At 41.0% G+C, this 14508-nt stretch overlaps 1 long non-coding RNA gene across 2 annotated transcripts; it reads left to right on the top strand.

Annotated features, from left to right (window-relative positions):
- The first annotated feature begins 8520 nt into the window (after nucleotides 1-8520).
- LOC131481438 (uncharacterized) lies at nucleotides 8521-12138 on the top strand. 2 transcript variants are annotated; one of them, XR_009246333.1, is made up of 3 exons: nucleotides 8521-8830; nucleotides 10892-11231; nucleotides 11787-12137. It is a non-coding gene; the product is annotated as an uncharacterized LOC131481438 (long non-coding RNA). The 2 variants fall into 2 exon arrangements; XR_009246334.1 differs by lacking the exon at nucleotides 8521-8830 and adding an exon at nucleotides 9872-9900 and having other exon boundaries at nucleotides 11787-12138.
- The last annotated feature ends 2370 nt before the right edge of the window (nucleotides 12139-14508 follow it).

Genomic DNA, 14508 nt, shown 5'->3' with positions numbered 1-14508 from the left:
ATCTCACCAACAAAGATCAGCAAAAACTTTATCATATATTTTGATGTGTTTTTTAGTTTCATTTCTTCAAAACTTTTTTTTTCTCATACTAAGCTCTTCACTGACTTATAGGTCATATATTGGCATCATTTTTTTCAAGAAGGTTCTTGATTTTCTTTTTCATTTCTTCAGTGACACATTAGTCATTCAGTAACATGTTATTTAATTTCATGGCATTGTAAATTTCTTCTTTTCCTCCTGTTGCTGATTTTGTTTTGTGGCTTTTCATTTAAGGGGATGCATAATAACTGTGTAATGGAGACTATCATATCCAGATGTGAGGATATAACACGTATGCATCTCTACTTCCAGACAAAGATGGACTTCCAATGAAACTGTTGAATATATCTTGACAATGGACTCCCTGCCATTGTCCATGCCCGCAGTGATGGACATATGACTGTGTATGAACAATGATACTATTGTAATGATGTGGGGGGACTCAGTGGGAGAGAGGGGATCTGGGGAGGGGGTAAGGGTAATTCCAGGGTCTATGGAACTGTATCATAAAATGATAATAATGAATAAAAATACAAAAAGCTTAGGATGTTTAGATTAAGTCTTACATAATTTCTCTTGCTATGTAAGGCAATAGCATTATTACTTCATGTTTATATGTTCTGCCCATAGCCAAGGAGAAGAATGTTGCTCTGTGATAAAGGTTATAGGAATCATTCTTAGAAGTCTCTATACAGAGATCTGTCCTCTGCCCTTCACTAATCCATATCTATCCTCTAAGCAAAACACACAGATCTACTTCCCCAAGTCCTCCAAGAATTCTCATCTCATTATAGTATGTATCCTGAGACACACAATCTCCTTGATCAGGCTTCCCAGACTGGGACTACTCACTCATGTCAACTCTAACATCCGCTCTCAGCACTCCTGGGCCCACCCTTTCAGTTGCATGGGTTCATCGGCTTGCTTTCCTTCTGTGGTGTTTTCAGGATCTGAAAACCACTGATTTTGTAAACATCCTGTTCAAACTGGAAGTGCCCTTGCTGGCAAGAAGTTCTTCAAGAACACTGTGGGTCTTGAATACATTCATACCATTCTATGAACTAAAAGCAGCAATTTTATCGGGACAAACATTTCCATATGTTCTGTTTCTAAGAAAATGGTTGAGTGCAGTGCTTTCTGGCTTCTTAGAGGCCCTGGCACCTGACTGAGAAATCTTGTTAGCCACACCGTTTGTTTCTGGGTGAGTCAACATTGTGATACTGCCAAGGTTTCAGCCAAGGATTGAAAAGTCATTCCTTTGGTCTCTCTCTCTCTCTCTCTCTTTTTTTTTTTTTTACAACAAAACGCTTTCAGGAGCCATTTCTGAATTTTGGCATCTTTCATCATCTGGATGGACTGAAAATTTTCTAAATCAGGTTTTATATTCTTTCGACTTAACAGTTCTTCCCAGGTCCTATTTGTCTCTCTTATATCTTACTACAACCAGCTACAGGCAATCAAGAAACACTTTCAACACTTTGCTTGGAAATCACCTCAGGTAACTATCCAAGTTCATAATTTACAATTTCTGCTTTCCATGTACTGAGGAACAATGTTTTTCTAAATATTCGACCACTACATATAAGGACCTCTGGGCATCTCATTTTCTCTGATATGTTGTTTTTCAAAGCATTATTTAAAAAAAATTGGATCAAAATGTAATAACTGTATATAATAATGGGTTTTCCCATAATAATACGTGTATAAAATAATGGGTTTTCCCATAAATCAAGAAAGTGAATAGGCTTTATGTTTCACACATATGACTGAGTTCAGAAGTTTAAAAAATCAAAATATGGTACAGCTATAAGTAGTAAAAGGACTTGCAACATCTTCATTATTTTCATGCTCATAACATGGCAATTATTCAAAAACAGCCATCAAGTCATGAACTGACATTTCACCATGAATCTTAGGATTTGCTTTGTCCCATAGATGGGAAACAGACAAATGGAACCAAGTCTTATCCAGCTTTATTTATTTTGCAATGCATATGTACAGCTTCATACACCATGCTATGGAGTTGACTTCCTGCCTTTCTTAGGCCAGGGTGCTCCTGCGAAAGCAGAGGCCCATACCATTGTGTTGAAAGTCTAGTAGTTAGTCAAGTTTCCTATTCACTACTTCAAAAGGAAGACTATGTATGAGTTAACCAAAGTAATTGTCATGCTTAAGGCATGGGATAGGGCGTTCTTCATGCATTCACATCGGGATGATAACTGGCCAATTTCTCTAGGTGGCAGGACAGAGAGGTTACTCCTAGTATACACTCATGATGATCAATTTTGGTGATTTTGAATGAAGCACAATAATGCCTCCATCTTATAACAACAGTGAATGCTTGGCTGAGAGAGTTGGCCCAGTTGGATTATGCAATAAGGCACAGAGTTTGGGCACATGAACACTTTCCCCACTCCAGGCATCCATCTACTGGCTATCAGCAACTAGCACATACAGGCAGTCTGTCTTTTGGCTTACTTGTCCTCCTCTTCAGTTTTCCCTGCATGTTCAAACTCTCATTATCCCTTCCTCCAGAAAATCTTTCTTCAAACTAGAACTCAATGTGATCCTTCCAAATCATTACCAATATAGATATTATTTATCACTTATTGAAAATACAATATATATTTCTGGAAAAAAAAATCATGTGTGGGCTCGGCAGCGTGGCCTAGTGGCTAAGGTCCTCGCCTTGATCCCATATGGCCGCTGGTTCTAATCCCGGCAGCTCCACTTCCTCTCTGTCTCTCCTCCTCTCGGTATGTCTGACTTTGTAATAAAAATAAAAAAATAAATCTTTAAAAAAAAAAGTCATGTGTGCACTTTCCAGAAGATAAAAGAGATCCCTTATACCATGGTGGGAAATTTCTATTTTTTCCAAAATTCATCAGAAACACAACCTGGGTTGTCACATCAAAACACAGGACAAGTTCTATGCTGCATATGAAAGACAACCCCAAACTTTACAATAATTGCTTCAATGCATAAATCATATGACTCAGCATGACTTTACTGAGATATTTTGGATCTAGTTTGTTAAGAGAAATCTGTGTACATGGCGTGGAACAGACACTTTGGAAGAAAGAGCAAAAACGTGGGGCTGAAGAAGGTACTGAAAGGGAAACTATGAAGAAGTGCTGTTCTCAGCTGTCCAGGGAGTTGAGGCAGAGAATGAAGCTCGGGTAGACAGCATGCATTGGCAGGAGCTTGCCATCAACATCAGTGAATGAGAACCTGTGAGCCCAGTGGAACCATTCAGAATCCACAGCACTTCCAGGCTATCCTACTGAATCCCAAAACTGAAACTTACTCCCTGTGAACTAACTGAGCAGTATGTACAAAACAAGTAAAGTTTACTCTTATTCAAGAAATATGCATAGAATGTTCAGAGATTCTAGACACAGGGCAAAGTAGCTCACTCTGAAAACAAGAAGAAAAGAATAAGGAAGAGGGGTAGAGGCTGCCCTCCCATTCTTTACTAGCTACCAGAGTGACCTAAAACAACATTGCAGCTACTGTAGGAAGTCTGCAGAGTTAGGGCAGGAAGTTGGAAACTGAACCCAGAAAACCTATAGACACTGAAGTCAGTGGTTATGAAGCCAGTGAATCCTCTCCCTGTCCTATATCAGAATACCTGGGTCCAGTGACCAACTCCAGCTCCTAACTAGCATTCTGCTAAGGCAGACCCTGGTAAACAGTGGTTGAGTTTCTGTTATCCACAGAGCCGACTTAAATCAATTGATTGGTTTCCAACTATAGCTTCCCGATCCAACCACGGTGGGCAGTTGGAGAAGGAACACATGGATGGGATTGCGGTCTTCTCAAGCAATCTCTAAATCTTTCTCTATCAACCTGTCTCTCTCTGTGTGTCTCGTTCAATCTTTGTCTCTCTCTCTCTTTCTCTGAAATGGTTAAATAAGAAAACAAAACCAAAAGGACCTTAACATTAACACTCAAAGAAACTGGTGAACTTTAATCAACCATTATGTATCTGTCCTTGGTTCCAGTTGATATCTCTCTAGATGACTTCCTTCTTCAAGCAGTCATCTCTCTCCCACAATTCCCTCTATTCATACATTTCTCACCCATGCATGTGCAACAACTGACCTCAGGTACACTCTCTAATCCTTTAAGGTACTCCATCACAGTTGTGATTTCCACGTTCTTTTCCACAGAGATAGATCAAAGCTATATATAACCAAAAGATGACATGGAGAGCCAGTTGAGCCATTTCAAAGAACAAAAGACCTCCAAAATCAGGAGTTCAATTTGCCTTATTACACCTTTTCTTATTCTACTATAACAGAAAGTCTTCAATGTGCTTCCCTTTCCTTTTTTTATTGTACTCAATCTTTTTTTTTTCTTCCTTTCATGTGAAAGGCGGGCAGAGAGAGATAGGAAAAGTTGGAGATCTTTCATCTGCTACTTCACTCCCCAAGTTCTCACAAAAGTCTGGGTTGGCCAACCTGAAGCCAGAGACCTGAAACTGAATCCAGATTTCCCATGTGGATAAAGAGACACATTGCCTGAGCAATCACCAGAAATTTCCAGAGTGGTCATCAACAGAAATGGAGTCACAAGTCAAGCTAGAACTCAAAACAATGCATTTCAAAATGGAACACAGACTGTAATGTGTCTGCACTTCTCAGTATGCGAGTCTCCTAGAAAAAAATATATATACATATATTACAGTAACAATCTCTACTTTCCAATAAAAGATGGACTCACAATAAAACTATAAATGATATTTTGACAATACAATACGGGACTTTCTATCCTTATCTATAACTTCAATTTCAGGCTACACTTAAATAGCAGAATGATGGATTGTGACTGTTGTTGAAGGAGTATACAATTACGTAAACAGTGGGAAAATCAGTGACGGTACTCGAGGGGGACAAGAAATCCCTGAGCTTAAGGAACTGTATCCTAAAAAGTAAAAAAGTGAAAAAAACTAAGATTTAAAAAACGGAGCTCAGGTGTCCAAGTGGGATTCTAAACATGTATATATTTGTTTGATAGGTACTGTTAGAGAGACAGAGGTGAATACAAAATATTGATACTATCACCTGTGATCAAAATGGGAGGGTTCAAAGGTTAGAAGTGCCAGTAGCTTAAAGTGACCATTCACAGAAACTACAAAAGAGCTAATCAAACCTAAGGAAAGTAGAGCAAAGTAGTAATACAGTCAAAATCAATGACATTCTTGCTGACCATGTGTGTAATAGCTAATGATAAAAATGATCCCCTTAGAAGATTAATTAACAAATAAAATGGTCCAGGAAAAAAAAGTGTAAGCCAGTACTGTATTTGGAAAACATGAAGTGAGAATATACTCCATCTAAAAACACAGAAGTTTCAGGAAGCAGGAAAAAAAACAGTTGGAAACACAAAAATGACAATCAAAAATGGTGTCAAAAATCAACCGAGAAATTTTTTCAATGAAATATTTACACTGAAATCTAAAGAAATTGGTGTGTAGTTGTAGATAATAACAGATTTCATATTCAAGAATTGGAAAACAACAGCGTTAATATAAATTCAGCCATTCAAACATTCTGTAAAACTTGCTATTTGGTTCTAAATGTATATGGCAATGTGAATTTGTGTTAGGATGGAGAAAATTGAAATACTTCCTATCAAGCTGGAACACCATAACCAGTATGAGAGTACACAGATCCATCACAGGAAGAGGAGAGACCTCAAGAGAGACCCAGACGAATTTTACTTTGCACAATACTGTCAAAACAATAGGGAAGACAATTCATGGCAAAATTTTCTTCTAGAATAATGAAATGTCTCCATTGTAAAAAGTGAATATCAATTCCTACATCATGTTACACACAAAATTCAAAAGTTCAACATAAAAACTGAAACCCTAATGTGGTTTTGTGATTTTAGTGGTTAATATACATCTGTTTCTTAAACCACAAAGTAGAGGCTGATGTTGTGCAGCAGAGTGTGGCACCATGGCGGCACAGACAGCCCATGTGAGCACCAGGGTGAGTTCCCTACTGCCCCACTACCAATTCAGCTCTTTGCTAATGCACTGGGAAAGCAGTAGAATAGCCTGAGTGCTTGGGCCGCTACCACACTCCTGAAATTCCAGGCTCCTAGTTTTTTGTGGTCATTTGGGGAGTGAAACAACTGACAGAAGCTATCTCTTTTATTCTCCAATCCCATCTTTCAAATAAATAACAAATTATTACAAATTGAGTTATTAACAGTTTTTTAGTAAAGAAAAAGACCTCATATGGACTAAAAACTGCTCATAAGAAGGGGGGAAAATGAAGCTGATAGACATTCACAGTTTGAAGTACAACACTTGTAAATGATGAGACAGGTAGTCCTTAGTGGTTATGATGCGCATATCATATGTCAGAGTTCCTGAGTTCTACACTCGGCTTCTTCCCAATGCAGACCCTGGGAGGCAGTGGTAGGGCTTAAGTGGCAGGGTTCTTGCCAGCCCTCTGAGGACTGGCCTTGTCCTGACCCAGCCCTGCCTGATAGGAGTAGCTGGAGAATGAACCAGCTGATGGGAACCCTCTCTGTCTCCCATGTAGAGAAGTAAAGAGATCTGAAAAAGAAGGAACATGTAAGAGTGGGCAGTACCAAATCGAGCAGGCATGCCACACCAGCAGGTGGGAACCCTCCCTGTCCCTCCGACTAATTAATATTCAAGAACACTATTTTAAAGGAATAAAAAAGGAAATAAGAGTGGGAAAGACATTTGAATAGGTATTTCACAGTTGACCAAAAGCATATGGAAACATGTTCAGCCCTTAAATTTGATTGTGATGATGCTCTGTACAATTCTCTGTTTCTTGATGCGAGGATTTTTTGTGGTTTTTGAGTCATTGCCTTTTTGTCCTGAGCAAAGTGACAGGGTAATCAATTAGCTTTTCTTACTGAGGAAAGAAGGAATGCTATGGTTGGTAAAGCATGGTTGAATGTAACAAGTACTTCTTTCTGCAGAAGAATGTGTTGCATGAAAAGTGTGTTAGATTCTTAAAAGTGCCTGGATTGGTTACATAATATGTTGAGTTAAAGTACTACCTGAATAAAACATAAAAGAGGGCCTCAGTAAAATCGCCTAGTGGCTAAAGTCATCATCTTCAAGCTCATGCTCCCATATGGATGCTAGTTCATGTCCTGGCTGCTTCATTTCCCATCCAAATCCTACTTGTTTTTTTTAAAGATTTTTTTTATTTAGCTTTTTTTTTTTTTATTGTTTTCCTCATATATCTGAGGTAAAAGGGGATTTTAAGGGAGAAGCCTCACCCAGTCTCCCACCCACCCCAGGTCCCGGATGGGGCCTTGGAATACCTTTCTCTCTTTATCTCCTTCTCTCTGTAAATCTGACATGCCAATAAAAATCAGTAAATCTACATAAAAATCAATAAAGCTGTAGTAACTAAAACCACATGGCACTGGCATGACCAATGGAACAGAACAGATACCCACAAATTCAGCTATGTGCACACAAATGGTTGCTTTCTGACAAAACTACTTAGACCATATATCTGAAAAAAAAAAAAAAACAAGTATTACCCTCTATCCCTAACTTCAGAGAAACCTTGTGGGGGTCCTTTGATTCAAGCAGGTTTCTTGCGAAAATCACTCACAACTGTCTCCAGCTGGGATTGGACCATGTCCTGCTCTGACATCATACAGAACCATTGACAGGTCACAATTCCAAAGCCCTATATAAAGCCCTGGCCGGGCCTGGGCCCTCTGTCCAGGAGCTCTCCATTGGAGAGCTCTTGGACCTGCACTAAGCTACCTCGTTTGTTTTTTTTTAACCTGTTTTAGTTGTGCCTATTTTGTTCATTTGTTCTCTTCTCTATGTTATTAATTTTGTTCTTCCCTCTTAATTTCAGTTTGTTTTTTGCAGTGTGTATTTCTTTTCCTACACATCCTCATTCCTTCTCAAAATTTTTGAAATTCTGTTTTGTCACTTATTTTTTATTTCCATCATTTTATTTCTTTACATTTTTAAAACTTTTAATTTCTATTTCTTCTTCTGTTCCATTTTGCATTTTCTGTTTTCTTCTTGGAATTTTCACTTTTACATTGATTTATTTTTAAGGTTTATCTATTTTTTCAGATTTACATTTTTTTTTTACAGAGAAGTGAGGAAGTGTCTAAGGGGAAGATGGAGAGACCTATAAAGTCCAGCATAATGTTATTCTTAACACCCATTTTACACTATGGTATCTTGTCTCATTATTAATATTTTTGATACCTGTATTGCTGGAATACTTGAGAATCCTTTACAGCATAATGTTATTCTTAACACCTATTTTATTCTATGGTATCTTCTCTCATTAATATTTTTGATACCTGTATTGCTGGAATATTTCAAAAATCCTTTACACCATACCGTTATTCTTAACACCTATTTTGCTCTATGGTATCTTTTCTTAATATTTTTGATATCTTTATTGCTGAAATATTTAAAAAATCTTTTACAGCATAATGTTATTCTTAACACCTATTTTGCTCCATGGTATCTTTTATCAATATTAATATTTTTGATACCTTTATTGCTGGAATACTTTAAAATGTTTTATCTCTGAGCAATATTTACATAATAAGCATTGTTTATGGACGTTGGCCTTATACTCATCCTAAGTGATGAGTTGGTGTGAGCACTGCTCCACTGAGCAGTGAGCGGGTACCACAATGGAGAAAAAGATCAGCAATGGACTCCACATCCTCAGCACGACCAGGCGGCACAGGTGCAACGGGCAACACTGGCCCACCACATAGAAAGCAGCAACCAAGTAGCCACGTAAGTCACCCCAAGAACCAACAAGGATTCCAGTCTCCCAGCTTACGGCAAGTAGGGGTTCAGGGCTTAGGCTCACACACCTGAGTTGGGGGTGAGACATCCCTTTCAGGTATAAGAAGCAGGGACTTGCTCTCCCAGCATTTCTATGCCTGTCTGGCTCAGCCACCTAATGCTTCAGGACTACATCTTGCACAGAAACGAAGGGGCCAGCAATAGGGATACACGCTAGCATGAACATGTTACTGCCTTGGGTCTTATGTTCCCTCAGCCTCTACATGCATTTTTGACCCTTTTTCCCACAATAATCTGCACTTCTCTGGGAATTAGGTTAGGACAGGGACAGTCTGCTTGCATCAGTAGAGGCACATCAAGGAGAGTTCATGATTTTGCATAGTTCTTCTGAGCTTTTATCTGTATTTGCCTCAGCATCTATTAACTGAAGCACTGCTGCCTTGTAAGGGGAAATTCTTTATTGGCCCAATACCTTACAAAGTGTTTTGTACCCTACTTCCTACTCATTATTGCCACCTGAGACTCTCCACTAAAAATCTCTACACAACAAAACACAGAAATGTTCATGAAATACTGCAACACACATGCATGTCCCAGTGTCCTATAGGTCAGAAACCTCCACCTAGCTCATGACCATGAAGATGTCTCAAGTTTATATCATGCTGTGCACCCTTCGATAGCTCAGCTGCCAGAGCGGGGGATTATAGAGTAGAAGTTTATATCATCGTGATTTCCTAACAGTTTTAGACTCACACAAACTCAGAGGGAGATTCACATGGAACAGTGTTACCACAAGCCTGCTCTTCTACCTCAACTTGGTCAGTCTTGTGAAATCAGTGTTCTCTTCTTCCATCAGGAACTATCACATCCTGCGTGGATTGGCATGTATCCTCTCCTGATGTTGTGTAACTGCAGAGACTCAAAACCAAATATCCCTCTACAGAAGGATTTTTCTGCTCTCCCTGGATTGTCTCCTCATTGGACCTAAGAACACTCAGCCATAAATATGCTTGAAACAACTGATCATACATCTTTACCTGGACACCTAATGCCAAACAGTAAGTGTCCACGCTTTCACTGGCTTCCTCAGTGTGTGTCTTCACAGGCATGATAGCAAAGAAAGTCAGCGTCTGGTGAAGAGTCAGGCTATACGCAGCACTCTTTGCTAGGCAGCCTGAGCTGGCTGCACCTGCTGGTCAGCTGAAGACCAAGCTGCACCAGACCGAAATGCACAAGGAACGCCAAGCGTTCTCCTGACACAGGCATTTCATCTTCTGTGTTCTATCAATTAAACCTCATTTGAGGTGCAACAAAGCTAGACGCTTCAATGTTTCTATAAAGATCATGGCACTTGTCCCCTAAGTAGCAACATTTTTTACACCACACCACTGTGACACTTTGGTTGAGAAACAGTGCTGAGTTTGATATGGTTTAGTTGTGAAGGATCCCAACCAGAACTGGAATCATTGGGTAGCTGGAAGGACCTAACCTGAATGCAGTCACTGATCTGAAGACAAATGCCAGTCAGTGCTAACAGGACCATGTTAGGGAGCGCCTCAGTTACTAGTTTAAACCTTTACAGATCTAGTTCAACTCAGAAAGAACTTCATGATCTTTGAAGTGCATGACTGATTTCCTGCTCCATTCCTTCTCTGGCTTCTCCTGGCATGGTGGGTGCCTGCCTGTTATTTCAAGGGCATTCCCAAAGATTTGCCATCACAAGATTCCTGAATGGCTCTTCTGGATGACTCCAGTTGACCAGGTTCCTGGGCAAGTGTAGCGCACACACACACACACACACACACATATCTACCACAGGTAGATAACTAAAAGATTTCTTTTTAAACAAAATGTTTATAATTGGATTACTTGGTGCAGTTGCAAAATGGATATTTTGTGCACTGTGTCCTTATGACCATTTTGTTTGTACTTGGTGAACAACCAATACACAGTGTTGGGGGTGGGGAGAAGCCCACAGAAACGTTCACATGTAAAATTGAAGGAGTTGATTACTGTCATTTTGATCATGTGCCTTTTATATATCTGCAGCCCTTAAGGAAGACTTTACGGATTGGAGCATGAGCACTTTAAAGTGATTCAAAATTATGGAGGAGCTACAAAGTTTATAAAGTGCTTCAATGCGTTACCAATCAGAGCAGTAGTGGAACCATTCCGAGGAGCTTGTAATACCATGCATAGCCTGCTCATCATCAGCCCAGGTGTCACTCCTGGGCACGTGGGGCTTCCAGCATTCCTGCCCAGAGACTCTCCATCACGAAAAGCAGAGGAGCCACTGCTGAGGAGCCGGGAGAGTTTCGGCAGTGCTGGGAAGCTAAAAAGCAGGCTTCCCGGAAGGGACTGCAAAAAGTCTTTGTGAAGTGAATTCAAGGTGAGTATTCTTCTTGGTGCACAGTTTCACTTTTGATTCTTGCATAGGATGAATCTGAAAAGTCCACGCAAGAATTTATGTTTTATTCCCAGAGCCCCCGCAGGCCCAACTGGCACCTGGGTCTGCACTGAATATGACAGAGCTGTGCCAGGAGGCCAGAGCAGTGTGGGAGCATTGGCACTGCCCACATTTAGACCAGGGTTCCTGCCATGGCCTTGGCATGAGCACAGGTGAAGGAGGAGGAGGTGGGGCTGGCTCTGAAGCCAGATCCGGATCCTCTACCATGTGCTTGGGCAGCCCAGGGTCTGCCGTGCCTGGAGAGGAGCACCTACCACCAGGCCTCCTTCATCTAACTGCAACAGTGACACCTGATAAGATGCCCATGTTAGGTCCTTACCTGCTCAGAGAAGTAAACTGGAGTCAGAATACAGCCACAGTTTCTCCAGCCATCTTCCCCACACATCCTGAATAAGGCTTCCTTTGAGGCCTCTTTGTACTGCTCACTTCAATACACGTGTTTTGCTTTGTTTCATTATGTTTTGTTTCATTTTTAAGGTATTGGGCCAGCTGATGGAGACTGGAGTCATCAATCCTGAACAGTTTATGACATCTTTTGAGCATATGAAGAAATCTGGGGATTATTAGGAAACAGTTGTAGAAGATGAGACTATTGGACAGATTGTTGCTACAGCAACTCTGATACTAGAACATATATTCATCCATTCCTGTGCTGAGAGAGTAAAAGATTTTGTCCTTATTGATGAGTGCAGAGGGAAGCAGCTCTGTACACTTATTAACAATTCTTGCTTTGCCAAACAAAAAACTGTTACAAGATTACACTTGAATGTCTACCACAAAATGTTGGTTTCTATAAAAAGTTTGGATATGCAGTATTTGAAGAAAACTACATGTGTCAGGTTTCTGAAGTAAAAAAGTATCAATACTATAAAATTGTATTCTTCGAGAAAACATTTTTGCTACGACTCTGTGACCTCCATAAATGGCGGACTCAAACAAAGTCTTAATACAAGTATAACGGCATTTAGAAGATTACTTTGGACTGGTGGGGCAAAATAAGTTTAGATTTACAAATGAATATTATAAATGGGGTGATTTTTTAACCAAAGCAATATACTTTTAACTTGAATCTTGTCTTACATTGTATTTTTCTGTAGTCTGGTTTCATTTCTTAGTAATGAAATTGATAATAAGTTGCTTAATGTCTGCTATCTGTACTGCTCATTTTCCAAAAAGCGTGCATACTACCCAAGTTGCCACAAGGGCCAGAGTTAAGCCAATCTGAGTTCAGGAATCAAAAGCTTCTTCCATGGGTCTCTCAGGTGGGCACAGGGGCCCAAGGCTTTTGGATCAACCTCTACTATAGCGGGAAGGGAAGTACAGGGTACAAATCAACACACATATGTGATCCTGGTGGATGCAAGGCTAGAACTTTAGCCACTAGTTGCAGCAAGAGGCCCCTTACCCAGTGCCTCTTTTTCTTTATCTCTTTCTTTTTTCTTTTTCTTTCTTTTCTTTCTTTCTTTCTTTCTTTCTTTGATGATGCTTACATAGTGGATCAATTATGGAGTGATTGAGGGTCAGAGAAGAGTGGGTGTGATCGTTTCAAAGTTATCTATTTCTTTTTCCTGTATCTGGTGGGAGGGGGGAAAGCAGGGTAGAAGCCATACCCTGCTTCCCAACTGCCCCAGCACCCAGGGATGGGCAATAGCCACCAAATATCGACCCATGGTCCTGATGTGGCATATGCTCCGAGGGTTCTTCCCAGAAGGCTTCAAAAGTTCTGAAATGTTGTCAGTCTCACCGACTCAAAAAGGAGGGAACACAGTCCACCCAAGAATCTCCATTCACCCAGATATTTGTTGTCATCCTTGAGCTGGGGTAGACATCTAATCCATTCTGTTCTCCTTCCTCTGCTATGTAACGGGTGTCCTCTGAAAGCCCAAATGGGCTGCCATAAACTTCATGTGGATCTGGGCCAGCTGTCCACTACACTGTCTCTTTACTGATGAGGACTAGTTCGTGCAGGTGGACACAAGGACCCTAGCAACCTGGATCCCACCAGACCCACTGCCACAGGGGCTAACAGACCCAGCAACATATGTACAGCCAGGTCAGGTAATCAGGCAGGTAGCTTGGACCTTGAGAGACCACCTACCCTGGGGCCCATGGACCCAGCACCGACTGCCTCTAAATTAGTTTGGTTCACTACACCTTGGCTTCCACCAGCAGTTGCTTTAGCCTGGCTCACTCAAGACTGCTCCTAGTTGCAGCTCCTGCTAAGGTTGCTGCAGCCTGACCTGGCTCAGCCAGCTCCCTGTTCAGCCCTGGTGTGAACTGGTTGGTTGCAGCCTGACACAGTCCCCACAGCAACCTGTCCAGGTCCTCAGATCTGTCAGTGGTTGTTATGAACTGGTCCAGCCCCGTCTGCCTCCCTAGATCTGACCCACATGCATGATGGCCAGTAGTGTAGCCTGGTTGGCTTTGGGATGCTCCTTGCCTTGCTTTTTGCGCTCACCTGCTGGGACTCTGTCCTAACAAAGGAGTTCCACAAGCTCTTCTATTAGTTCACTTCCTTGTTGCAGATATTGCATACAACAATGTGGAGTTTGTCCACATCCTGTTCTGGCACCAACAGTGTCCCTGACCAATCGGCCCATACCCAATCCAGTTCTTACTGTTGAAACCAGTAACATAATGTCTTAATTGCTAGGCTAAACACCTGTCCCTGAGTTTATCTTGTAATGTCACTTTCCGTGAAGCTTATGAAGTAAGTCATATTCTTTTTTGGATTTTAAAAAGGCAGATACACATACACATACACACATCACACACAGGTAGAGGACAGAAAGCTCTCCCATCAGCTGGTTTAATCAAGAGGGACAACTAAGGATCAGTCAGGGCAAAGCCAGAAGCCAGGAACTTAATCCCAGGTCCAAGTATAAGTGTTATCTTCTGCTGCCACCTAGGCTGTTCATCAGCAGGAAGCTGGGATCAGAAGCAAAGTTCAGGGCTTGGACACAAGCACTTTGACGGAGTGCAGTCATTGTAATCAGTGTCTTACCACTGTGACAGCACTTGCCCCTGCTATTTGGCTTTACCTACGCTAGCTCATTAACTTTGATAACTTGGTGGGCACCAGGGCAATGGAGAGGAGGTAGGATGAATGTGGGCAACGTGGCTGTGTCATTGCAAATGGAGACACGCAGAGATGACAGCTGAAAAGCTGATGCTTTTAACAGAGGCTGCAACTTTGCCT

Source organism: Ochotona princeps, chromosome 11 (genome assembly GCF_030435755.1).
Source record: "Ochotona princeps isolate mOchPri1 chromosome 11, mOchPri1.hap1, whole genome shotgun sequence".
In the NCBI taxonomy this organism is placed as follows: Eukaryota; Metazoa; Chordata; class Mammalia; order Lagomorpha; family Ochotonidae; genus Ochotona; species Ochotona princeps.
This window is presented reverse-complemented; position numbering and strand designations above follow the sequence as displayed.